The sequence below is a fragment of the Pongo pygmaeus genome, chromosome 14, assembly GCF_028885625.2.
Source record: "Pongo pygmaeus isolate AG05252 chromosome 14, NHGRI_mPonPyg2-v2.0_pri, whole genome shotgun sequence".
In the NCBI taxonomy this organism is placed as follows: Eukaryota; Metazoa; Chordata; class Mammalia; order Primates; family Hominidae; genus Pongo; species Pongo pygmaeus.
Window position 1 is genome coordinate 88,349,674 of NC_072387.2, and position 27,324 is coordinate 88,376,997.

The 27,324-nt window shown below is 38.0% G+C and overlaps 1 pseudogene; it reads left to right on the plus strand.

Annotated features, from left to right (window-relative positions):
- The first annotated feature begins 4,279 nt into the window (after window positions 1–4,279).
- Window positions 4,280–5,822, plus strand: LOC129011628 (T-complex protein 1 subunit epsilon-like; annotated as a pseudogene).
- The last annotated feature ends 21,502 nt before the right edge of the window (window positions 5,823–27,324 follow it).

The window sequence follows — 27,324 nt, forward strand, 5'->3', positions numbered from 1 at the left end:
ATTTAACTTTGAGGCTCTTTGTTTATAAAAAGTCTGGAGTAAATTTTCTCTCTGGGCCAGGCACAGTGGCTCACACCTGTAATCCCAACACTTTGGCAAGCCGAGGCAGATGGATCACTTGAGTTCAGGAGTTCGAGACAAGCCTGGGCAACATGGTGAAGCCCCATCTCTACTAAAAATACAAACATTAGCTGGGCGTGGTGGTGGGCGCCTGTAGTCCCAGCTACTTGGGAGGCTGAGGCAGAAGAATCATTTGAACCCTGGAGGCAGAGGTTGCAGTGAGCTGAGATTGTGCCACTGCACTCTAGCCTGGGTGACAGAGTGAGACTCCGTGTCAAAAAAAAAAAAAAAAGAAGAAAATTTCTCTCTGAGTGACACAGAAATACTCTAATTATCATGACATTGAGGAACCTAGTTTGTCTATAGTTCATCATTGCCCATGGCTTTTTCTTTGCCTTATTTCTCCATAGCCAGACTATATTCATTCACTACTGCTTTATTTAAATATGTCTCTTTAGGAATGTGGTAAACAAAATTATAAGATGATGCCCAGTGACCCCATACTCTTATATAACTCTCTCCCCTTCAGTGTAGGCAGGATCTGTGGATATGATGGGACATCACTCCCTGATTATGCTTATGGTGAAGATACAAGGTTTTTGCGGATGTTAGCAAAGGCCCCCATCAACAGACCTTGAGTTGGTCACAGGGAGATTATCCTGGGTGGGTCTGATTTATCAGGTGAACCCTTAAAAGAGGATGTAGGGCTTTCCTGAGCTGAGAGACTCTCTCCTACTACTCTTGAAGAAGAAGTCAATTTGAGTTTTACAGCTTCAAGGAAATGAATTGTGCCAAAAACTATGTGATTTTGGAAGAGGATCCTGAGCTTAGATGAGACTGTGCCTTGGCCAACATTGACTGCAGCTTTGTGAGACCCTGAGGAGAGAACCCAGCTAGGCTCTACCCAGACTCCTGACCCACAGAAACTATGAGATAATAACTGTGTGTTGCTTTAAGCTATTAAGTTTGTAGCAACTAGCTACATGGCAATGGAAAACTAATACATTGCACTTGTCACATAATTTTTGTCTACATTAATGCTTCCTGCTAGGCAAAACATTCCTAAAGGGCATGGCTATGTTCTTTTTATCTTGGTTTCACCAATATCTAGTGAAATACTTATGCATAGTAAATATTTAATAAACCTTTAGTTAATAAATGACTGATGATTAACATTCTGAAATGAAAAGAACAAAAATATCCATTTAGATCTTTGTAGTGCCTTTTCATATTAACTCTTTGAAATTTCAAATCTCAGCATGTCTTGGAAAATTGTATAAAGTACTTTCAGTTTTCAAACTTCTTTCATGTATGTAATATTATTTTGAGCTGCGCTAATATTACCCATGGCAAACGAAGGTGCTAGATCCCTGGGGGCCTTGACAATTTCAAGAAACATCCCCAGGCCATGCTTTAGTTCTATAGTATTGCTCACCAAAATTAATGGAGCAGATCTTTACAGAAATCTAAGACTGTGGTGTGACCTTGCCAAATTGGTGTCAGGTGCTCAAGATGGAAAACTGAAGGAAATTTAAATCTTGAACATAAATTTCTTAGTCTTAAAAAGGGATAAAACAGCATACATAAGTCTACCATACTGAATTTTCCAGATATTAATGTTTAATGCTTAATCTCTCTGCATAGCTCAGGAACTATTGAATGAATTAATATTTCTAATGCACCTAAAAGTACTTTGATTAAAGACATTAGAGAAATACAAAAATCTGAACTTCTAATAAGATGACAGAATTGTCTAAAATATGAAAAGCATTCATCAATTGAGAGTATAGAAATTTTAAAAAGATAGTACAAATATGATTTTACATGGAGAGCCTTTATTTTTAAAGTCCCCAACCAAAATTAATTACTGGAAATTGTTTTTTTTTTTTTTTGTATCTGTTATTTTTGCTCTTTCTCGAAGAGGAGATAACTGAAGATCAATCTAGCTGTACAGATGATAGAAAAGAGAATAAATAAACCATCTTTTTAATAAATATGGTGAGTTCAGACTTTCAGACTCAGAAACTATACCCTTGGATACAGCAAGTTCCGTATCTGCTCTTTCTTTAATTTTAATAAATATATTTGAAATTACACTTTGATACACTGATGTGGCTATGATTATAGAATTAACTACTTAGGAAATAACTGTCTTATCTATTTTGAAAGCTTGTCATTATAGTTCTGTTGAAGCCTCAAACCCCTGGGCATAAATGCAATACTGAGATCAGAAATTCTCAAAAGAAATTCTCAAAAGAAAAAAAAGGCTATTTTGTAAGTGAGAGATAAAAAGTTATTACAGGCTTACCCTTTCTCATGTCAATTTCTTAAATGTGAAAAATATCCAATGAACCCATTAAATACATTTTGACAGAGTAACAGCAGGAGGCTTGTTGACCTTTCACCTCGTATTGATTTCCCCTTCAGTCGTTTTCCTTGGTGATTTCCACATTTCCTGCATATATTTTGCCCCCCAGTGCACTCTCCACATGCCACTTCTGTAATCACTTGCGATGGAAACCCACACAAAGCCCTGAGCTACACTGACACTTTGGGAGAACCTTGAAAATAAAGCAGCCACATCACTCACGTCTATCAATAAGTTCCTCAATTGGCAAATATTTTTATATAACATAGACACAGTTGCCATCTCAATGATGCAGCTGAGCATATAAACACTTGGGTGAGTCAAAATGAATATTAATTATTATTTATTTATATGCTTATCAATTCTACCAGCATTGATTAGTGGGCCAATCTAGTTATGACACCAAAATGGAGACCCAAGGAATAGAAAGGAGGTGAAGAGCAACCTTCTCCCAATCTAGTAATAGAAAAATCCTATGTATATACAACAACCAGAAAAAAAATCTCACGGTAAGAAATAAGTAACCAGGGTGTAATTTATAGGTGCCAGGCAGTTGAAATTAAGTGAGGAATCTGAGTGAGCTTACTTAACCCTAAAAGAATCAAGAATAAAACTAGAAGAGGCTAGAGTTGTTCTGATTTTGTTTTCTGAATAGCATGATTATATGTCTTATCTGTTTTCAGTAAAGAATAGTCAGGGGATATTCAGCAGTAGATGTTAATAAGCAGGGTCAGACTCAGTAACCCTGCAACAGAAGCTCTAGTGAAAGGCAGAGATGGCGAGGGTAGGGAGGGAAGGACATGTCAGTTGTAAAAGTACTTTAGAAATAATCTGCATCCGGGCATGGTGGCTCACACCTGTAATCCCAGCACTTTGGGAGGCCAAGGCGGGTGGATCACGAGGTCAGGAGATTGAGACCATCCTGGCTAACAAGTTGAAACCCTGTCTCTACTAAAAATACAAAAAATTAGCTGGGCATGGTGGTGGGCACCTGTAGTCCCAGCTACTCGGGAGGCTGAGGCAGGAGAATGGCATGAACCCGGGAGGCAGAGCTTGCAGTGAGCCGAGATCATGCCACTGCACTCCAGCCTGGGAGACAGAGCGAGACTCTGTCTCAAAAACAAACAAACAAACAAATAAATAATAATAATAATAATCTGCATCTGTTATCTGCAAGGTAGAGTAAATCTCCAAAAGGAACATGAGTCAAAATTAAACATTTGGGGCCTGGTGAGAATCATGTTAAAATTTTGCACCCTTGTTGGCCTTGTGTGTTACCTTGTTGAGGTTGTGGACATTCTTCTCCAACATGTGGCTCTCTTCCTCTGGTTTCCTTCATGCAGTGATTTTAAAACTGTTGGCCAGCCTCCTCAATCCAAGAAAAGCAAAGTCATTCCACATAGCATTAATATGCATTAAAAGTTTGGTTGAAGATTTCTTATGGAGAGGGAAGCACATGTTTATATGAGAAAGAAACTCTTACAAATCCAGAGGCATGTAGGCTGTTGCCTGGGTCCCTCTTTGGCTGCTAGTCACAGGGGCTCCTTCCCTCCCTCCCTTTTGCGTGTGCAGTGTCCATGGCCTCCTTTTGTCTGCTTCTGGCTCATTGGTCTTGCCTAGCTTCTCTAGGATTTCTGTCCTCTTTTTATGCTAAGCACCTCAGCTCTGACTTAGCTCCAGGCTGTCATGCCAACCAGCCTTACCAGCTGTCAAATAAAGAAAAAGTGGAAAAGTAACTCCTGCTGCTGCACCACAGCGTCCATGGGGACCCTCATGTTTGATTGATATGGGCCCCCTTTCCTTATAATCAAAGATCAGGACCGCTAGTCCAGCCTTATGGGACTTGAGGCCCTCAAGTTTCATATAATGACAGCAAAGGCTTTAGCACATACGACAAGAACATCACTTGGACCAAAGGGGCTTCATAAGATGATGGTGGATAAGGATGGCAATGTGACTGTAACTAATGATGGGGTCACCATCTTAAGCGTGATGGATGTCAGTCATCAGATTGCCCAGCTGATGGTAGAAATGTCTAAGTCTCAGGATGATGAAACTGGAGATGGAACCACAGGTGTGGTTGTCCTGGCTAGTGCCTTGTTAGAAGCAGCCCAGGAGTTGCTAGACCAAGGTATTCCTCCAATCAGAATAGCTGATGGCTATGAGCAGGCTGCCTGCTTTGCTATTGAACATCTGGACAAGATCAGTGATAGCATCCTTGTTGACATAAAAGACACCAAACCCCTGATTCAGACTGCAAAAACCATGCTGGGCTCCAAAGTGGTCAACAGTTGTTACCGACAAATGGCTGAGATTGCTGTGAATGCCATCCTCCCTTAACAGATATGGAGCAAAGAGGTGTTGACTTTGAGCTTATCAAAGTAGAAAGCAAAGTGGATGGCAGCCTGGAGGACAATAAACTGATTAAGGGTGTGATTGTGGACAAGGATTTCAGTCACCCACAGATGCCAAAAAAAGTGGAAGATGCTAAGATTGTAATTCTCACATGTCCACTTGAACTACCCAAACCAAAAGCAAAGCATAAGCTGGATGTGACCTCTGTAGAAGATTATAAAGCCCTTCAGAGATATGAAAAGGAGAAATTTTAAGAGATGATTCAATAAATTAAAGAGACTGGTGCTAACCCAGAAATTTGTCAGTGGGGCTTTGATGATGAAGCAAATCACTTACTTCTTCAGAACAACTTGCCTGCAGTTTGCTAGGTAGGAGGACCTGAAATTGAACTGATTGCCATCACAACAAGAGGGCAGATCATCACCAAGTTCTCAGAGCTCATGGCCAGGAAGCTGGGCTTTGCTGGTCTTGTACAGGAGATCTCCTTTGGGACAACTAAGGATAAAATGCTGGTCATCAAGCAGTGTAAGAACTCCAGAGCTATAACCATTTTTATGAGAAGAAGAAATAAGATGATTATTGACGAGGCAAAACAATCCCTTCACGGTGCTTTGTGTGTCATCTGGAACCTCATCCATAATAATCATGTGGCGTATGGAGGAGGGGCTGCTGAGATATCCTGTGCTCTGCCAGTTAGCTAAGAGGTGGATAAGTGCCCCACCTTAGAACAGTATGCCATGAGAGCACTTGCCAACACCTTGGAGGTCATCCCCAAGGCCCTTTCTGAAAACGGTGGCATGAATCCCATCCAGAGTATGACCAAAGTCCGAGCCAGCCAAGTGAAGGAGATGAACCTTGCTCTTGGCGTCAACTGCTTGCACAAGGGGACAAATGATATGAAGCAATAGCATGTCATAGAAACCTTGATTGGCAAAAAAGCAACAGATATCTCTTGCAACACAAATGGTTAGAATGATTTTGAAGATTGACAACATTCATAAGCCTGGAGAATCTGAAGAATGAAGACATTGAGAATACTATGTAGTAAGATCCACTACTGTGATTAAATAAATCGATGTCTTGTGATGTGTCTATGGTTATTTATTACATCCTTTTTCAGACCCTGTAGATGCTATAATAAAAATTGCTGTTCAGTAACCATAGTTTTACTTGTTCAAAGCTGTTTAATTGTGGGCATACTATCAGATTGCTAGGTTAGCACCTGTCTCTTTAATTTGTTGAATCATCTCTTCAAATTTCTCCTTTTCATATTCCTGAAGGGCTTTATAATCTTCTGCAGAGATCATGTTTTTGTATTCATTATATTAAAGGAATCTCTTTAAACGAAAAACAAAGAAAAGAAAAAGCTATCAGGATCCACCTGCTTTCTAAGTCAATGAGAGATTGCACATTAAGGATACTAACGTCCTTACCCAAATATTTCCCTGCCGCGTAAGGTGTGGTATCATGGAGAGATACTACTAATTTAGCCTTAATACAGAAAATACAATAGGATGGAAAGTATTCATATTCTTAATCCATTCCCTTTCCCATTTCTTCAACAAATACCTCAGAGTTTCCCTTTTCTTCACAAACCCCTATTATGAACTGAATGTTTATGCCCACCCAAGCCCTAACTCCCACTGGGACTGTATTTGGAGATACTGCCTGTGAGGAGGTGATAAATGTCAAATGAGGTAATAAGGTGGGGCCCTAACCCAATAGGGCTGGAGTACTTAGATGAAGAAGAGACGTCAAAGCTCTGTCTGCCTGCCATGTGAGGACACACAAGAAAGCAACCATCTGCCAGAGACCCCTCACCAGAAACCACATAGGCTGGCACCTTGATCATGGACTTCTAGCCTCCAGAAGTCCTCCTCTCTTCCTTTTGCGTGCACAGTGTCCACGGCTTCCTTATGTCTGCCTCCTGGCTCATCTGTCTTTAGAGATAAGCCAGGAAGCAGATAGAAGAAGAAATAAAATTTTTGTTGGTGAAGCCAACTAGTTTGTGGTATTTTGTCATAGCCACCTGAGCAGACTAATACAACCTCCTACTCCACAATCTCTCCATTCACTGCTAGCAGATAAGCTTGCATCTCGCTTCACTGCAAAAATTGAAGCCTTTAAGTATTAATTTCAACTACCTCCTACACTACCTACAAAAGTCTCTGCTTCCACCCGTTCTTTCCTGCTTCCCCCATCTCAGTGGAAGAGTTAACAGCACACCTGTTCAAGGCACATTGCCTCACTTTGCATTGAGATCCATCCCCTCTCACCTTTGAGTTGATAGCACTCTCTTGCTTCAAGCCCTCCCATGGCCGCCCATTGCACCTTAAATAAAATTCAACTTCTTAAGATGGACTACAAGGCACTGCGACCTCACCCCCTGACTATCACCCCCCGACCTCATCTCCCACCACAATGTAGTTGTTGAATCACTGTGGCTTCTTTCTGTGTCCCAGTCACACCAAGCTCATGTCTACCCTATATGCATACACTAGTTATCATTCTATCTAGAATGCTCTTCCCCAGAGCTTCCATGGCTAGCTCCTTGTTTTCATTCAAGTCTCAGCTCAAATGTCAGCCCTTTGGAAAGAATATACAATATAAAGCCTTTCTACAGCAAGAAATAAAAAGTAGACCTTCCATTCTTATCACATACTCTCTGAAATTACTTTTTATTTCTCTGAAATGCCTATTCTCCTTCATTTTATTGGCTGTCTTCACCCAATAGAGTATAATCTCCAAGAAAACAAACATCTTGTCTATTATTCACTTCTATGTCCTCAGTTTCCTAAGGCAATGACTGGTACCAGTATAGCTTCTGAAATCACTGGCGAACCCATCATTGCCTCTCTCCCGTATTCCCAGCTGATCATCCCTGTGGTTATTTTTTCTCAGCATAAAAACATACTCGAACATTTCCCATTCTAAAAGCAAAAATTTCCATCTGACCACCCATCTCCTATTAACTGCCTGCCTGTCTATTTCCTTCCCATCGTGGCCACGCTTCCTTAATGAGGACACTAAACCACTTATTTCCACCTTCTCAATACCCTTTCACTCCACAACCCACTATAATCTGGCTTTACTATCAACCTACCCACCCCAATATCTTTTACTAAGATTATAAGTGACCACCAGATTGCCACATCAAAGATATCCTGTTCTTCCCTCATCCTGCTTGACCACCTGGGACATTTGATTTGCTTGACTATCCTCTTTTTTCTGAGACTCTCTCCTTCAACTTTAATGAAGCCACATTCTCCTAGCATTTCTTTATTTACCTTATCTTTATTGACGTTTTCTTTTCCTACATGAGTATCTTTTCCACCGCACTTTAGGGAATGCAGTTCTAGTGCTTCTAGGGGGCCAGCAGCAAATGTACAGGTATAAAAAACCTGCAGGCAATTAGCAGGAGGTGATGGGGACTGTGAGGGAGTGCAAATTGTTCCTTATCCTTTCCAGAAGCCATTCACATTCAAGGTTTTAAAAATGCTATGTTAGCCAGGCACGGTGGCTCACGCCTGTGATCCCAGAACTTTGGGAGGCCAAGGCAAGAGGATCATTGAGCCCAGGAGTTCAAGACCAGCCTGGCAAATATGGCGAAACCCTGTCTCTGCAAGAAATACAAAAGTTAGCTGGGCATAATGGTGCGTGCCTGTAGTGCCAGCTACTCGGGAGGTTAAGGGAGGAGGATCGCTTGAGCCTGGAAGGTCAATGCTGCAGTGAGCCACGATCATGCCACTGCACTCCAGGCAAGACCATGTCTTTAAAAAAATAAAAATAAAAATAAATGCAATGTTAGCCAAATTGAATCTGTGGGCAAATGGAGACAACTGATTTGTAGCCTGTGCGTTAAATGTTGGTGTTTCTTGAGGCTTGTCCTTGGGTTTATTATTTCTACTATATACACTCTGATTTAATAGCCTCACCCACAACTACAACTTCAAATACCACTGATACTTCTTCAATTCTAGAGCCTCTATATAGCATAGAGATTTATGACACAGGTAGAAGGTCAGAAATATATGAAGTTGAGTCCCTTCTCAGCCATATACCAGATTTGTGGCATTAGGTAAATAACTTTACTCTGAGCCACAGTTTCCTTATATGTAAAATAAGGATGACAGTAGATATTCTTATGAGTCTTCTGAAGATGAAATTCATGCACATAACATGCTTAGCACAGTATCTAGCACATAGTAAGTACTTAGTGAAAGTTAGCTCTTTGGTTGATCCTCTCTATAGAGAAGGCCAACAGACAGTTCGGATTCAACATTTCAAATCCACAATTATCCTTTTTGCACAGCTTGATCCTTGCATCACAGGCACCACCACTTATGCAGTGTCCAGGCCAGAATCCGGGAATCATTCTAGAGTTCTTCTTTTCCAGCTCTGCCTCATCCCACCCAGATGTTTATCTCTAAGAGGTCCAGACATTTGACCTGCATTATAGCTTATCAACTCTATACCCTTTCCTTCAGTTCTTCCATACCACGTCTTTGCTTTTTCCAGCCTTACTGAGGAATAATTGACAAATATGGTGAACAACATGATATTTTGATATCTGTATTCATTACAAAATGATTACCATAATCAAACTAATTAACATAACCATCACTTCATATAGTTATCCTTTTTGTGTGTTTGAAATGAGAACATTGAAGATCTACTTTCTTAGCAATTTTCAAGTATACAATGCATTATATTAGCTGTAGTCACTATGCTGTACGAGAGATCTCCAGAACTTATCCTGTCTCACTGAAACTTTGTACTTTTAGAGCAATAGCTCCCCATCCCCTCCATCTGGCCCCTGGCAATCACCATTGATTTTTTCAGATTGCATACATTAGTGGGATCATGCAGTATTTGTCTTTCTGTGCCTGTTTATTTTACTTAGCATAATGTCCTCCAGGTTCATCCATGTTGTCACAAAATGGCAGATCTCCTTCTTTCCTATATATATATACACACACACACACAAGAATCTTATTCAGCTTCACACACAATAGAATAATACATGTGTTCACATATATGTATTATATATATGTACACATATATGTGTGTGCGTATATATATATATATATATATATATAAAATATATATTTATATGTATCACATTTTTGGGTCCATAATATTCCATTATGGGTGTGTACAGAATATTACAGACCAAAAAATGTGATATGCACAAACACATACACATATGTATTATGTATATGTGTGTGTGTGTGTATATTATATATATATAATCACATTTTTTAGTCCATTTATCTGTTGATAGATATATAGGTTGATTCTTTATCTTGGCTATTGTAAATCATAAATAATACTGCAATGAACATGGGAATGTAAATATCTCTTTGACATACTGACTTCATTTCCATTGGATACACAATCTGTAGGGCATGGCTGGATCATATAGTAGTTCTATTTTTAATTTTTAAAAAATCTTTTCAGTGTTTTCCATAATGGCTGTACTAATTTACATTCCCACCAAGAGTGTACAAGAGTTCCCTTTTCTCCACATCCTTGCCAACGCTTGTGATCTTGTGATCTTTTGTCTTTTTGATTTAGCCATTCTAACAGATGTGCTTTGAATTTTCATTTTCCTGATGACTCCTGTTGTTGAGCATTTTTTTCATATGTCACATGCCACATGACATTTCGCTCAACAATGAACCACACATACGACAGTGGTCCCAAGAGATTACAACAGAATTGAAAAATCCCTCTTGCTTAGTGCCCCATAGCCATCATCGGTCGTAGTGCAACACATTACTCACATGTCTGTGATGATGTTGGTATAAACAAATATACTGAGACGTCAGTTACATGAAGAGCAGCATATACAATTATGTATAGTACATACTTGATAATAGTAATAAATATGTTACTGGTATATGTATTTACTATACTATATTTTTACCATTATTTTAGAGTGTACTCTTTCCATATATATATATATAAACTGCAGAACAGCCCCAGGCAGGTCCTTCAGGAGGAATTCCAGAAGAAGGCATTGTTATCATAGGAAATGACAGCTTCATGCATTTTATTGCCCTTGAGGAACTTCCAATGGGACAAGATGTGGAGGTGGAAGACAGTGATATTGATGATCCTGACCTTGTGTAGTCCTAGGCTAATGTGTGTGTTGTATCTTCATTTTTAACAAGAAAATTTAAAATGTAAAAAAGAAAACAAAGGAAAAAAAGCTTATAGAACAAAAATATGAAGAAAATATTTTTGTACAGCTGTGTAATGTGTTTGTGTTTTAAGCTATGTATTATTACGAGAGAATAAAAAGGTTTAAAAACTTAAAAAGTTTATAACATAAAAAGTTGCAGTAAACTGAGGTTAATTTATTATTGATGAAAATTTTTAAACAAATTTGTGTATCCTAAGTGTACAGTCTACAATAATTGACAGTAATGTCCTAGGCGTTCACATTCACTCACCACTCACTGACTCATCCAGATCTATTCATGGTAGGTGGCCTATACAGCTTACCTATTAAAAATATTTTATGCCATATTTTTACTGTACCTTTCCATGTTTAGATATGTTTAGATATCTAAACATGGGATATCTAAACACATCTAAACATGGAAAAGATACAGTAAAATATTTCACCGTGTTACATTAAATACCTACCATTGTGTTACAGTTGCCTACAATATTCAGCACAGTAGCATGCTGTACAAGTTTGTAGCCTAGGAGCAATAGGCTATACCATATAGCCTAGGTGTGTGGTAGGCTGTGCCATCTAGGTTTCTGTAAATACACTCTATGATGTTCACACAACAATGAAATCATCTAAGGATGCATATCTTGGAATAGTGTCTCAGTCGGTAACTAACATATGACTGCATTTGTATGAAAAAATTGTAAGATTTGTATGTCTTTGTTTTAGTTAATTTGTGCTGCCATAACAAAATGCCACTGACTGGGCAATTTATAAATAACATTAATTTACTTCTCACAGTACTAGAGACTGGGAACAGCAAGTTGCATGCCTGATGAGGGCTCAGTCTCCACTTTCAAGATGGCGGCTTGTTGCCGCATCCTCTGGAGGGAACAAATGCTGTGCCCTCATATAGCAGAAAGGACAGAAGAGCAACACAGTGCTTCCTTCAATTTTGATCTCTTCTATAAGGATGTTAATTCCATTTATGAGGGCACCGCTTTCATTATTTAATCTCCTCCCAAAGGCCACCTCTTCATAGTGTTGCATTGAGAATTAAGCTTCAGCTTGAATTTTGGAGAGAACAAAAAAACACTCAAATCACAGAAGTCTTCTTTAAAGATATGTCCATTCAGGTTCTTTGCCCATTTTACAACTATGTTACTGTTTTCTTGCTATTGAGTTGTTTGAATTTCTTACTTATTTTAGATATGACTCTCTTATCAGATATATGGTTGGCAAATACTTTCTCCCATTATATAGGTTGTCTCCTCACTGTTGATTGTTTCCTTAACTGTGCAGAAGCTTTTTAGTTTGATGCAATCCCGTTTGTATATATTCACATTTGTTGCCTGTGCTTTTGGGGTAATAGCCAAAATTTCATTGCACAGACCAATGTCAAATCTTTTTCTTTGTTTTAAGGTAGTGACAGCTTCAGGCTTTACATTCACGTCTTTAGTCAATTTTGAGTAGGTATTTGTATATAGTATGAGGCACAAATCCAATTTTACTCTTTCGTATGTGAATGTCCAGTTTTCCCAACATCATTTATTGAAGAGATTTTCCTTATCCTACTGTGTGTTCTTGTCCTCTTTGCCAAAGATAGATTTACTGTAAATGTGTAAATTAATTTATGGGCTCTCTATTCTGTTCCATTGGCCTTGCATCTATTTTTATGATAGCAACATGCTGTTTTGATTATTATAGCGTTTGCAGTAGATTTGGAATCAGTAAATGTGATGCCTCCAGCTTCGTGTTTTTTTTTTTTTTTTACTCAAGATTGCTTGGGTTATTTGTAGTCTTTTATGGTTCCTTACATACTTTAAGATTTATACTGGTCTCTTACTGCTATTTCTGTGAAACATGCCATTGAAATTTTGATAGAGATTGCATTGAATTTGTAGACTGCTTTGAGTAGTATGGGCATTTTAACAATATTCTTCAACTTATTTTAACATCGTTTTATAGTTTTCAGTGTACAAATCTTTCATCTCCTTGGTTATATGTGTTCGTAAGTATTTTATTTTTTGATGGTATTGTAAATGGGCTTTTTTTCCTAGGTTTCTTTTTTGGGTAGTCCATTATTAGTGCATAGAAAAGTTGCTGACTTTTGTATATTGATTTGTGTCCTACAACTTTACTGAATTCATTTATTAGTTCTAACACAGTTTTGGTAATGTCATTAGAGTTTCGTGTGTGTGTTTATGTGTGTGCACATGCATGTGTGTGTGTTTTTATATACATATACATATATACTTATATGTAAAATATTATACTATCTTCAAATAGAGACATTTTTACTTCTTCCTACCCAATTTCTTTCTCTTGACTTAATTGCTCTGGCTAGGACCTCCAGTACTATTTTGAGTAGAAGTGGAGATAGTGGGCATCCTTGTCTTGCTCCTGACATTAAGTATTTCAGCTTTTCACTCTTGAGCATGATATCAGCTGCGGGCTTGTCATATATGGTTTTATTATATTGAGGTACATTTTTTTCTATACGCAATTTGCTGAGAGGGTTTTTTTTTTTTTACATGAATGGATGTCAAATTTTGTAAAATGCCCTTTTTTACGTATACTGAGTGACCATATGATTTTTATCCTTCAGTCTGTTCATGTGTATTCCATTTACAGATTTGCACATGTTGAATAAGCCTTGTATCTCAGGGATAAATTGTATTTGATCATGGTGTATGATCCTTTTAAAGTGCTGTTGAATTCAGTTTGCTAATGTTATTTTGAGGGTTTTTATATCTATGTTCATCAGAGATGTGGTTGTGTAATTTTCTTTTCTTGTAGCATCCTTTTCCGGCTTTGGGATCCAGTTAATGCTGGACTCATAAAATTAGTTTGGAAGTGTTTGCTCCTCTTTAATTTTTACCATATTCTTAATCTAGTCTTTATCATTTCTTCTCCAGATTACTGCCATGGCCCCTTAACTGAACTCTTTACCTCATGTGTCAACCCCCTTCAATCCATTCATTCTCTACATCTTTGTCAAAGCAATCCTTCTAAAATGAAAGTTTAATCATGTCACTCCTCTGCTTGGAAACATTTCAAGTCTTTCTGCCCTCCCCCATTACCCCAATGTAATAAATAATACATTTCTTTTCTGGACCTTGTTTTTACTTGAAGTATTACCTTCCATTGTTCTTCAGCCTGAACTCTTGCTTTAGCTATTCCCAATGACTTTGACCTTTTTGTTGCATGTTTCACTCTTCTAGGAATGCCCTTCCACGCTCCTCTATCAGGCTAATTGCTACCTACCTCAGTTCAAGCATTGCTGTTTCTGGAGGCCTTTCCTGGCATGCCAGCCCAATCTCCCCTGGAGCATGCCTGGTGAACAGTGCTCTTTCAATTATAATGAATGAAAACAGAGAGAAAAATTGACATTACTGGGTGAGAGGAAGGGCTAACAGTTTGACCTAAAAGATTTGACATTCTTTTATTGTGACCAAGAGTGAGAAAAATGAAATCAGTGTGTAGTATGCAGATAAGAAGAGAGATCTAACTGGATAATTTTAGTTTAAAATACTTGTCATTTGGAAAAATAAATAAATAATAAAAAACTTAAGTAAATGATCATATAGCATCTAAATCATATCTGAATAAAATAATGTGCTAGAATGATATGCAGATGCTTATAAATGACTTAACCATATGCTTGACAAATCAGACTGCCTGAGAACTGAGGAAAGCCTATCAGAATAAGTTATAGGAAAACTTAGATAATAAGAATTCATAAGAGTCAGCTAGGTTATTGATATGGTTTGGCTGTGTCCCCACCCAAATCTCATCTTGAATTGTTGCTCCCATAATTACCACGTTTTGTGGGAGGGACCTGGAGGAAGGTAATTGAATCATGGGAGCACGTCTTTCCCATGCTGTTCTCATAACAGTGAATAAGTCTCACAAGATCTGATGGTTTTATAAAGGCAGTTCTCCTGCACACACTCTCTTGCCTACTGCCATGTAAGTCATGCCTTTCTCCCCCTTTGCCTTCTGCCATGATTGTGAGGCCTCCCTAGCCATGTGGAACTTTGAGTCTATTAAAACTGTTTTTTAAATAAATTACCCAGTCTCAAGTATGTCTTTATTAGCAGCATAAGAACTTACTGATACAGTTATTTATTTAGGTTAGTTAGAATATCTTTGTTAGCTCTTTAGTTTAATTAGATCCCATTTGTCAATTTTGGCTTTTGTTGCCATTGCTTTTGGTGTTTTAGACATGAAGTCCTTGCCCATGCCTATGTCCTGAATGGTATTGCCTAGGTTTTCTTCTAGGGTTTTTATGGTTTTAGGTCTAACATTTAAGTCTTTAATCCATCTTGAATTGATTTTTGTATAAGGTGTAAGGAAGGGATCCAGTGTCAGCTTTCTACATATGGCTAGCCAGTTTTCCCAGCACCATTTATTAAATAGGGAATCCTTTCCCCATTTCTTGTTTTTCTCAGGTTTGTCAAAGATCAGATGGTTGTAGATATGTGGCATTATTTCTGACGGCTCTGTTCTGTTCCATTGATCTATATCTCTGTTTTGGTACCAGTACCATGCTGTTTTGGTTACTGTAGCCTTGTAGTATAGTTTCAAGTCAGGTAGCATGATGCCTCCAGCTTTGTTCTTTTGGCTTAGGATTGACTTGGTGATGCGGGCTCTTTTTTGGTTCCATATGAACTTTAAAGTAGTTTTTTCCAATTCTGTGAAGAAAGTCATTGGTAGCTTGATGGGGATGGCATTGAATCTGTAAATTACCTTGGGAAGGATGGCCATTTTCATGATATTGATTCTTCCTAACCATGAGCATGGAATGTTCTTCCATTTGTTTGTATCCTCTTTTATTTCCTTGAGCAGTGGTTTGTAGTTCTCCTTGAAGAGGTCTTTCACATCCCTTGTAAGTTGGATTCCTAGGTATTTTATTCTCTTTGAAGCAATTGTGAATGGGAGTTCACTCATGATTTGGCTCTCTGTTTGTCTGTTATTGATGTATAAGAATGCTTGTGATTTTTGCACATTGATTTTGTATCCTGAGACTTTGCTGAAGTTGCTTATCACCTTAAGGAGATTTTGGGCTGAGGAAACTACCATCAGAGTGAACAGGCAACCTACAAAATGGGAGAAAATTTTCGCAACCTACTCATCTGACAAAGGGCTAATATCCAGAATCTACAATGAACTCCAACAAATTTACAAGAAAAAAACAAACAACCCCATCAAAAAGTGGGCGAAGGACATGAACAGACACTTCTCAAAAGAAGACATTTATGCAGCCAAAAAGCACATGAAAAAATGCTCACCATCACTGGCCATCAGAGAAATGCAAATCAAAACCACAATGAGATACCATCTCACACCAGTTAGAATGGCAATCATTAAAAAGTCAGGAAACAACAGGTGCTGGAGAGGATGTGGAGAAATAGCAACACTTTTACACTGTTGGTGGGACTGTAAACTAGTTCAACCATTGTGGAAGTCAGTGTGGCGATTCCTCAGGGATCTAGAACTAGAAATGCCATTTGACCCAGCCATCCCATTACTGGGTATATACCCAAAGGACTATAAATCATGCTGCTATAAAGACACATGCACACGTATGTTTATTGCCGCATTATTCACAATAGCAAAGACTTGGAAGCAACCCAAATGTCCAACAATGATAGACTGGATTAAGAAAATGTGGCACATATACACCATGGAATACTATGCAGCCATAAAAAATGATGAGTTCATGTCCTTTGTAGGGACATGGATGAAATTGGAAATCATCATTCTCAGTAAACTATCGCAAGAACAAAAAACCAAACACCGCATATTCTCACTCATAGGTGGGAATTGAACAACGAGAGCACATGGACACAGGAAGGGGAACATCACACTTCGGGGACTGTTGTGGGTTGGGGGGAGGGGGGAGGGATAGCATTGGGAGATATACCTAATGCTAGATGACAAGTTGGTGGGTGCAGCGCACCAGCATGGCACATGTATACATATGTAACTTACCTGCACATTGGGCACATGTACCATAAAACCTAAAGTATAATAATAATAATAATAATAAAAGAAAAAAAAACATAAAAAAAAGAGTATCTTTGTTAGGAGATAAGCTAAACTCTTTGAAATGAATAAAAATATATACTGCCACTTTAATATTTAATATGATTTAACTCAACTGTGTGATTATTATTACTATTTTTAGCTTTTATTGTAGGTTTGAAGTACATGTGCAGGTTTGTTATATGGTTACATTGCATGTCATGGGGGGTTAGTATAGAGATTATTTTGTCACCCGGATAATAACCATAGTACCCAACAGACAGTTTGATCCTCACCCTCCTCCCAACTTCTACTCTCAGACCCCAGTGCCTATCATTCTTTCATTTGTGCCCATGTGTACTTGATGTCTAGCTCCCACTTATAAGTGAGAACATGTAGTATTTGGTTTTCTGTTCCTGCATTAGTTTTCTCAGGATAATGGCCTCCAGCTCCATTCACGTTGCTGCAAAGGACATAAGGTCATTCCTTTTATGGCTGTGTAGTATTCCATGGTTCAAAATAAAAAAATATTTAAACATACTTCAAGATTTCTCATGAGCTTAGGCAAGTTATTACTGCATTTATAAAAGTTTATATACACATTTTGATAGGACATATGTTTGTGGATGTATACTGACTTTGATATATCACACACATATTTGAATATGAATACAAAATATATTACATTTTAACATTTTTCTGTATTTTAGGAAAATGCTGTATCTATTAGCACAATGTTTCTCAAACTGTGGTTCCCCATTAATTAGAGGCTCAAAAGTCAACTTGGGCTTTGACCAGAATTTTTAAAAATGAATAAAAATAGAATCAATAAGAAAATCTCAGAGTAACACATACTAAAGGTTTTTTCAAACATGAGTGGCAGTTAACATGTTTGAAGAATACTTAGGCTTAGAAAGAAAATAAATGCAGAGCATGTGTGGCCTGTGAGGTCTCTTACTTCTCAGCCAGTGTTGAAAGCAGCTTGAAAACACCATGCCCCTCTCCAGTTCATGCACAAAGACACCCTTAATGGGTGGGGCATACCAGCTTAACCCTGTAATTTCAGCACTTAGGGAGGCCAAGGCAGGAAGACTGCTTGTGACCAGGAGTTTAAGACAAGCCTGGTTAACATAGCAAGATCCTATGTCTCCAAAAAAATAAAAATAAATTAGCTGGACATGGTGATGTGCGCCTGCGATCCTAAGGTGGCTAAGGTGGGAGGGTCACTTGGGCACAAAAGTTTGAGGTTGCAGTGAGCTGTAATTGCACCACATTTGGCAATGAGAACTCAATAACCTGTTTGCTTTCTTTTCTCTTCCAGTTGCTAGCAAGTGAGAGTTGAATTCAACACACTATTGATTTTCCACGTTGTCTCTTTATCATTCTCCTGATTGCCCCCACCCTTTCCTTTTCCACAAACCCACTACCTTATTTAATTCCTATTTGTGTCTTCCCTAAGTTTTTATTCCTGTGATTTTATTATAAGCACCTCAAAACCTTTCTGAAAGTTAATGCTCCTAAGTAATTCATGAGATAGAAGCATCCATTCAACTTATGAGCGACCCTACAAAATTGTAAAAGTAACCCTGTACAAAAAATTAGGATATAATTTCCTATTGCCTATGGACAACTTGCAGGAAAATATGTAGGTGTGACTTCATAGTCATGAGAAGAATACTTCTTCAATCAACGTAAATTTCATTTTGTATAATTTCATTGCAATTGTCAAAAAGTTGGACAATTTTAGTTGTCTTACCTGAAAGAACAGTCAAAAAGGGACAATATGAACTTTTTCTTGTGCAACAGTAAAGTGCCTCTCTCATTTCATACATTTTAGGTGGCAATTAAACAAAAGCTGAATGAATTACCTTCATTTGATTGTAAAAAACTAAACTTATAATGCATCTTCCAGTGAAAATTTTCAGATGTGACGGCTGTGAGAATTGCCAGTTTCTTGGTGATCCTTAAGGATATTCGATCTTACATACATGTTAAGGAGCCTGGAAATCCCCATTAAAGTTTTAACAGTAATTCTGAATACTCATTCATTATACAAAACTAGAAATCATGCATCATGTTTACTATACTTCGACATTGCGCTCATCACCACGAGACCTTCTTACCTTCTTGAAAATGATTACCAGGCCTGAATTGATTGCTAAGCCTGAGAGCATCATGTCCCAATAGAGATAATGTAGGTAGATATTTCCAGATTCATACAATTCTAATCAGAAGGCGATAGAGTCTGAGCTAGCCCAAAGGAGTTTATCAAGCCACTACTACACCTGATATCTTATTCTAGTTTTTAATTAAGGCTGCTAATTATTCAGAATAGTACCCTTTCTCTATTTTTTAATAATGTAAACAACAAGAAGCTAATCTGAGACCACCATCTCATGACCTGTCTGAGACAGAGTTGTGAGAACGCTAATCTATGTGGAAATAGACTCCAGTTCTCTCCATGGTGGTGGCATTGCTTTTAAAAAAATCAAAGAAATGTCAAAATGAAACAATGTAAACAGTAATCATTACTGCAATTACTCATATGAGATAGAGGTAGAATCTTGAGCTTCCAGGAGTTTCAGTTTAATCTCTTACAGAAAGAGAAGTTGTATTTTGGTTCTTCCGAAGCACATGGATGCTGATTTCCAGGCCTCGTCAATGGAAATAGGAATGTGGTTGGAGAATTCTAAACAATTTTAGACAGGTGTTGAAAGACTTCAGCCAAATTAAATTTAAGGGAGTTTAATTGAGCAATGAATGATTCGTGAATTGGGCAGCCCCCAGAATCATAGCAGATTCAGAGAGAGTCCAGGGTCAGAACAAATTTCTGGACAATAAAAGTAAAGTGATATACAGAATCGAAAGTGAGGTACGGAAACAGCTAGATTAGTTATAGCTCCACATTTGCCTTATTTGAACACAGTTTGAACCTCAGCAGTGTATGAGTGGTTGAAGTATGGCTGCTGGGATTGGCCAAGACTCAGCTATTGTTACAGGCGCACACTCCTCTAAGTTAGGTTTTCAATCTTGTCTACCTATTAAGTTAGTTTGCAGTTTATCCACAAGGACATATAGAAGTACGGAATCCTTCTCAGGCCATATTTAGTTTGCTTTAACACAGATGTGTGGTTTAACATATATCTACTTTTGCAGGCACAGGTTCTGCTGACTGTATACGTGACCTCCCCTTTTGCAATGTCAGGGAGGATTGGGAGAAATATCAAGTTCCACAAAGGCCATGAGGGACAGGGCTGTTTGCTTCATGAAGTTAACTGAGTATGGTGAGGTGACTGTGATACACAATCATGGAGCAGCTCATCTCTCTAGGCAGGGCTGCCAGATTGAGCAAATCAAAATACAGGATGTCATTTAAATTCAAAGGTCACAAAACCAATAAATACTATTTTAGTATAAGCATGTACTAAATTATTGCAATTATTTGCTGTTTATCTGACATTATAATTTAACTAGGTGTCCTGTATTTGATCTGGCAATCTTATTTCAGGAGGTGAATAGAGTTTTTAACAATTTTAGGCTTTTTTTAAGTCTAATTTAAGTTTTTATGGAAAATATTTCAGGTTGTCAGAATCTCTATTTGCCAATAAAATATGAACATACACATGGAGGTACAGACAGCTCCCACCTGCCCTTGCTACAAGCAGAGGGGGGTGGATTGAAAAATGAGGCATTGCTTTGACTTCCTTCTGTAATTCTTCAGATATTAAAAATATTGATAGTCCCCAATAAAATAGTCCAAAGGGATAGTATTTTAGTGGTCTCTAATTCTAATAATGCATTTTGTTTAAAGACAATTTTTGTGAGAGAAATTTAACTCAGGCTGTATGCTCTAGTTGCGTTAAAAACATGTATAATCTCAAAATATTTGTGTTTATGGCATTTAAACATGTCTGTATAAGCACATACTGTCATTTGGCTTGGGATCTTTGGTTCAGACTATGAATGATTTCAAGTTTTCAAACTGCTTGATCTCAGAATAGCTAGCACAGGATTATATTCTTACACACTTATGGAAACTATAAGGATTTGCTCTTAAAGTTAATTTTTTGAATTGTTTTTTTCTCACTATGATAATGCTTCACAATTTACAGTGTCCAGGCACTTTGCATACATTATCTTGGCTCATGCTGTCCAGACCCTGTGAGTGCGATAGTGTTATCTTCCTTTTAGAGAACGGAAACTCAAGCTAAGCATCTTGCCTAAGGTCACTGGACAAAGAGGTGACAGAGGCAAGAAAACCCCTCAGGTCTTCTGACCCCAGTGCACTGCTCTTTCTGTTAGGTTAAGCTATGGTCTCAGTAATGAGAATAAAATTTAAACCTTGGATACCCTTTGAGAATGTACCTCTGAAAAAGATGTGGACATACTTTTCAACTATCTAAAGACAATAATGTTTGATTAATAACATCTCCTCCCCTCCTCGACTTTATCTCATTGGAGGTTTTATTTAAGAAGCAGGTTGTCCCAATTCTTGTGCATATCAGAGACTGAAGATGTACTGATTACCTCCCAGCTGCCCCCTTACTGCCTGCCATGTGCCCTCACCTCCCCCTTCACCTTACTCACATCCTGCTGTATTTGGTTCCAATTCTATCCTCACAGACCTTATGAAAATGCAATGGCAGAGAATAAAGAAAGGGAAGAATAGTTAGAATGGAGATGAGAGAGTCTGTGCTTTCTTCCTCCTTACTGTTTGAGGGATACAGGAGTGTAAGTCATCTCTTCATCTTCAGACTTCATTTCACTTTATCATAATCCCTCTTCCTTGCTGTATTGTTCTTCACCGTAGACCCTGCATCTTATCCCAACACCCCTAGGGAAATGCCCAAGGTAGTTTGAGCTTTGGTGTTTTTCTGAAATGTGTGATTAATATTATTTCATTTCTCTATACTCCCAACAATTCTTCATTAGCCTCTGGTTAGAGATTTGTCTTTCTCAGTAATCTTTTTTAACCAAAACAAAAAGATAATATATCATAGGTAAGTTTTTACTATCCTATCCCTTTGTTAGAAGAGACAAAACCTTACCTCACTTTAAAACATACTACAATGCTATAGTAATCAAAACAGAGTGGTACTGGCATAGAGACTGACACATAGACCAATGTAACAAAACAGAGAGCCCAGAAATAAACCCATACATTTATTATGATCAATTGATTTTCAACAAAGGTGCCAAGAACACATAGTAGGGAAAGAAGAGTCTCTTTATTACATGGTGTTGGAGAAACTGGATATTTTCATGCTGAAGAATGAAATTAAACCCTCATCTCACCCCATATATAAAAAAATCAACTCAAAATGGATTAAAGATGTACATGTCAGACCTGAAATTATAAAACTATTAGAATCAAACATAAGAGAAAGCCTCCATGACATTGGTCTGGGTAATGATTTTTTTGATATGACCCCAAAAGCACTGGTGTCAAAAGTGAAAATAGACAAATGGGGTTGCATCAAATGAAAAAGCTTCTGCACACCAATGAAAACAATTGACAGTGAAGAGACAACCCATGGAATGGAAGAAAATATTTGGAAATCATATATCCAGTAAGGGGTTAATATCTAAAATATATAAGTAACTCAGCTTAATAGCAAAAGAACCCACTAATAACCAGATTTAAAAATGTGCAAAGGACCTACATTGACACTTCTTAAAAAAAAGACATACAAATGACCAAATGTGTGTATGAAAAAACTGTTCAATATTGCTAACCATCAGGGAAATGCAAACTAAAGTCAAAATGAGATATCACCTCACACCTGTTAGAATGGCTATTATAAAAAAGACAAAATATAACAAATGCTGGTGAGAATGTGAAGAAAGAGAATTCTTGCGCACTGTTGGTGAGAGTGTAAGTTAGTACAGCTATCACTGAAAATGATATTGAGCTTCCTGAAAATATTAGAAATAGATCATATGATTCAGCAATCTCACTTCTAGGTATGTAGTCAAAGGAAATGAAATCAGTATGTGGAAGGGATATCAGCACCTCCATGTTTACTTCAGCACCATGTTTGCATCAGTTCTACTTCCCACCCCTATCTGCCCAAGACCCACAGGGGTGATGCAGTATGAGCCTAGATGGGTATCTGCACCTGCAGTTGGTTACATTAAAGGAGAGAAGCACTGGGCCTGAGGAATCTACAATTTTATAGCAGTCAGTAACCAAGTGTGCTCTTTGTCTCAGGAGACATTACCTCATCTCTTAAAGTTGCTGGCTATAAACACAACCCTGAAAATGTCCTGGATAAAGAGCAATCAGAGCCTTTCATTCTTATTTCTAGAAGGAATGTACAGGGATGCTCACAGAGAATGGTGGATTGCCACTTCTGACATCAAGCACTGTTATAAAGACTTCACATTGGCTGGGCGCGGTGGCTCATGCCTGTAATCCCAGCACTTTGGGAGGCTGAGGCAGGTGGATCATGAGGTCAGGAGATCGAGACCATCCTGGCTAACACGGTGAAACCCTGTCCCTACTAAAAATACAAAAAATTAGCCAGGTGTGGTGGTGGGCACCTGTAGTTCCAGCTACTTGGGAGGCTGAGGCAGGAGAATGGCATGAACCTGGGAGGCAGAGCTTGCAGTGAGCTAAGATCATGCCACTGCACTCCAGCCTGGGCAACAGAGCGAGATCCCCTCTCAAAAAATAAATCACATTGACCAACTCATATTCCTCAGAATGACCCTGTAAGGGAAGTATTTTTATGATCTTCAATTATTACACAAGAGAGAATTGAGGCATGGTGAGATTTAAGCAACTCAGCTGGGGTTCTACTACTAGTAAGATGTGATGTCATGTCATCTGGCTCCAAGTTCTTCCTTCTTTTCCAATGTACTATCACTTTTATTGCCAGGTCAGTAAGGATAATGTACATGTTGACCAACTAAGAGATGTTCCCCTACCCACTCAGGTAAGAGCTCTGAGCCTATGTAGATCCACACCACACCTGCTCCCAACTCTGTGCTTTGCTCATGCTGTTTCATTATCTATAATCCACCCTCCCTGCGGCCCCCCCACCCCGACACACACACATTATCCCCTTTTCCTGTATGGCTAAATTCCTTGTCTACATTTTCAATGTCCTACTGAGCCACTGTACATTTCCAACCAACCATTTTCACTTTCTGCGCCCTAAATGTATCAGTATGGCCTTGGCTTCTCTTTTTCAAAGGGAGAAATATCATATTTTTATGGCTAAGTGCCGATATAGGACTCTTTACTTATTTTACCTGTTTTCATACTAACATGGGTTACACGGAGGAAATGTTGATCAAAGGGTACAAAGTTTCAGTTAGACAGGAGTTCTCGGAATGTATTGTATAGCATGGTGACTATGAGTTGGTCATTTCACAATGTGTACTTACATCAAATCATCACACTGTACACTGTAAATAAGTACAACTTTTGAAAATTACACCTTAATAAAACAGAGAGGAAATGAAATATCTTCTAAAATTCAGATCTGCCATTCAGTAGAAATACAGGCAACCTCTTCTTGGGGGACACTAATAGATACCCCCCTTATTTACGGTGTACTGGGAGTATTCTTGTTTCACCATTTTATACCCCTATTATGAAAGCTACACTTTCATAACTATGTGTATTCTTCATTTTGGCTTATATTATATCACAGAATATTATATATGTAGTCCAGTCTTATCTCCAACTGGACTCTGGACACTTTAAGAACATGAACCTATCTTATTACATTTTCATTTTTTGTTCTCTCCAAATTAGCCCAATGCTCAATTCATAGCATGTGCTCAATAAACCACACACAGAAGTGATTACATTGCTCTAAGTCTGGCACTATATTTCTATATTATACTTCCTGGTTTAAATGAAGCTTGAAGGGAGGACATAACCTAGAAGCTTATTGACCCAGTAGAGCTATGTAACTATGTAACTATGGTAAAATGTTTTATAAATTTTCAAAAAATGTCAACAATTGTCTGTAGGATAAAACCTTCTTAAAGAAATGGCTTATCTGTAAAGGTAAATATCCCTTGCATAAAAATATACCTAGTCGTTTAGTTAAAAATGAAAAGATCTTATTTAGTAATCTATAGTTCAATTTTCTTCTGTGTGTTCACCTAGCATGCATTGCCATCAAATGGTATATGTGACACTTGAGTTGGAACACTTAATGCAACTAACTGAAAAACAAAGTCCTTACCACGGTGAAAACACCTGCCATTATTTACCTATTATTTGTTTTTAAAGCATTTAAAAATATAGTCTATTTTCTACTTTTCAGATCTGTTCTGTCTCAAGCATTTTGTAAATTCAAGGAAATTAATAATTTCAACTGGCCTTTGAAATATATAAAGAAGATTATCAAAGTATCTCAAGAAGGAGAAACTGCTGCTCAGAGGGGTTAAATGAATGGTCTAAAGTCATACGGGCTTTTAAATGAATGGTTAAATGAATAGTTTAAAGAGGTACAGGAATATCTCATTTTATTGCCCTTCACTTTATTGCATTTATTACATTTTTCACAAATTGAAGGTTTGTGGCAACCCTGTATCAAGCAAGTCTTTCAGCAACATTTTTTCCAACAGCATGTGTCCACTTTGTGTCTGGGTGTCACTTTTTGGTAATACTTGCATTATTTCAAACTTTTCATTATTATTACATCTGTTATGGTAATCTGTGATCAGTGATCTTTGATGTTACTATTGTAATCATTTTGAGGAACGACAAACTGTGCCCGTATAAAACCACAATTTAATTAATAAATGTTGTGTGCATTCCGACTGGTCCACCTACCAGCTGTTCCTCCATCTCTCTCTCTCCTCAAGCATTCCTACTCCCTGAGACACATCAATATTGAAATTGGTCTAATTAATAACACCACAGTGGCCTCTAAGTGTTCAAGTGAAAAGAAGAGTTGCATGTCTTTTACTTTAAATCAAAGCTCCAAATGATTAAGCTTAGTGAGGAAGCCATGTTGAAAGCCAAGGAAGGCCGAAATAGCTAAGACTCTTGCTCTAAACGGCTAACCAAGTTGTTAAGGCAAAAGGATACTTGTTGAAGGAAATTAAAAGTGCACTCCACACGTAAATGATAAGAAAGCAAAATAGTCTTATTGCTGATATTGAGTGGTCTGGTTAGAAGATCAAACCAGCCCTAGCATCTCCTTAAGCCAAAGCCTAATCCAGAACACGACCCTAACTCTTTTCAATTCCATGAAGGCTAAAAGAGGTGAGAGAGCTGCAGAAGAAAAGTTTGAAGCCAGCAGACTTTGGTTCATGAGGTTTAAGTAAACAAGCCATCTCCAAAGCATAAAAGCACTATGTGAATCAGCAAGTGCTGGATGGAGAAGCTGCGGCAAGTTATTCAGAAGACATAGCTAAGATCATTGATGAATGTGCTATACTAAACAGATTTTTGATGAAGACAAAACAGCCTTCTTTTGGAAGAAGATGGCATCTAGGACTTTCATAGCTACAGAGGAAAAGTCAACGCCTGGCATTAAAACTTCAAAGGACAGGCTGACTTTCTTGTTAGAGGCTAATGCAGCTGGTGACTTTAAATTAAAGCCAGTGCTCATTTTCCATTTGAAAACTTTAAAGTCCTTAAGAATTATGCTAAATCTACTCTGCCTGTGCTCTATAAATGAAACTAAAGTCTGGATGACAGTACATCTTTTTATGGCATGGCTTATTGAATATTTTAAGCCCACTGTTAAGACCCAGAACTCAGAAAAAAGATATCTTTCAAAATATTACTGCTAATTCACAATGTACATTTACCCAAGAGCTACAATGGAGATATACAAGAAAATTAATAGTGTTTTCATACCTCCTAACACAATATCTATTCTACAGCCCATGTATCAAGGAGTCATTTCAACCTTCAGATCTTATTTCTTAAAGATGAATTTTGTAAGGCTATCTGCCACAGATACTGATTCCTCTGATAGATTTGGGCAAAGTAAATTGAAAACCTTCTGGAAAGGATTCACCATTCTAGATTCCATGAAGAAAACTCATGATTCATGGGAGGAAGTCAAAATATCAACATTAACAGGACTTTGGAAAAAGTTGCCCCCAATCCTCATGGATGATTTTGAGGGGCTCACAACATCAGTGAAGAAAGTAACTGCAAATGTAGTAGAAATAGCAAGAGAACTGGAATTAGAAGTGGAGCCTGAAGATGTGACTGAGTTGCCGATTCTCCTGATAAAACTTGAATGTACGAGGTGTTGCTTCTTATGAATGAGCAAAGACAGTGGTTTCTTGAGATGGAATCTACTCCTGGTAAAGATGCTGTAAACAGTGTTGAAATGATAAAGGA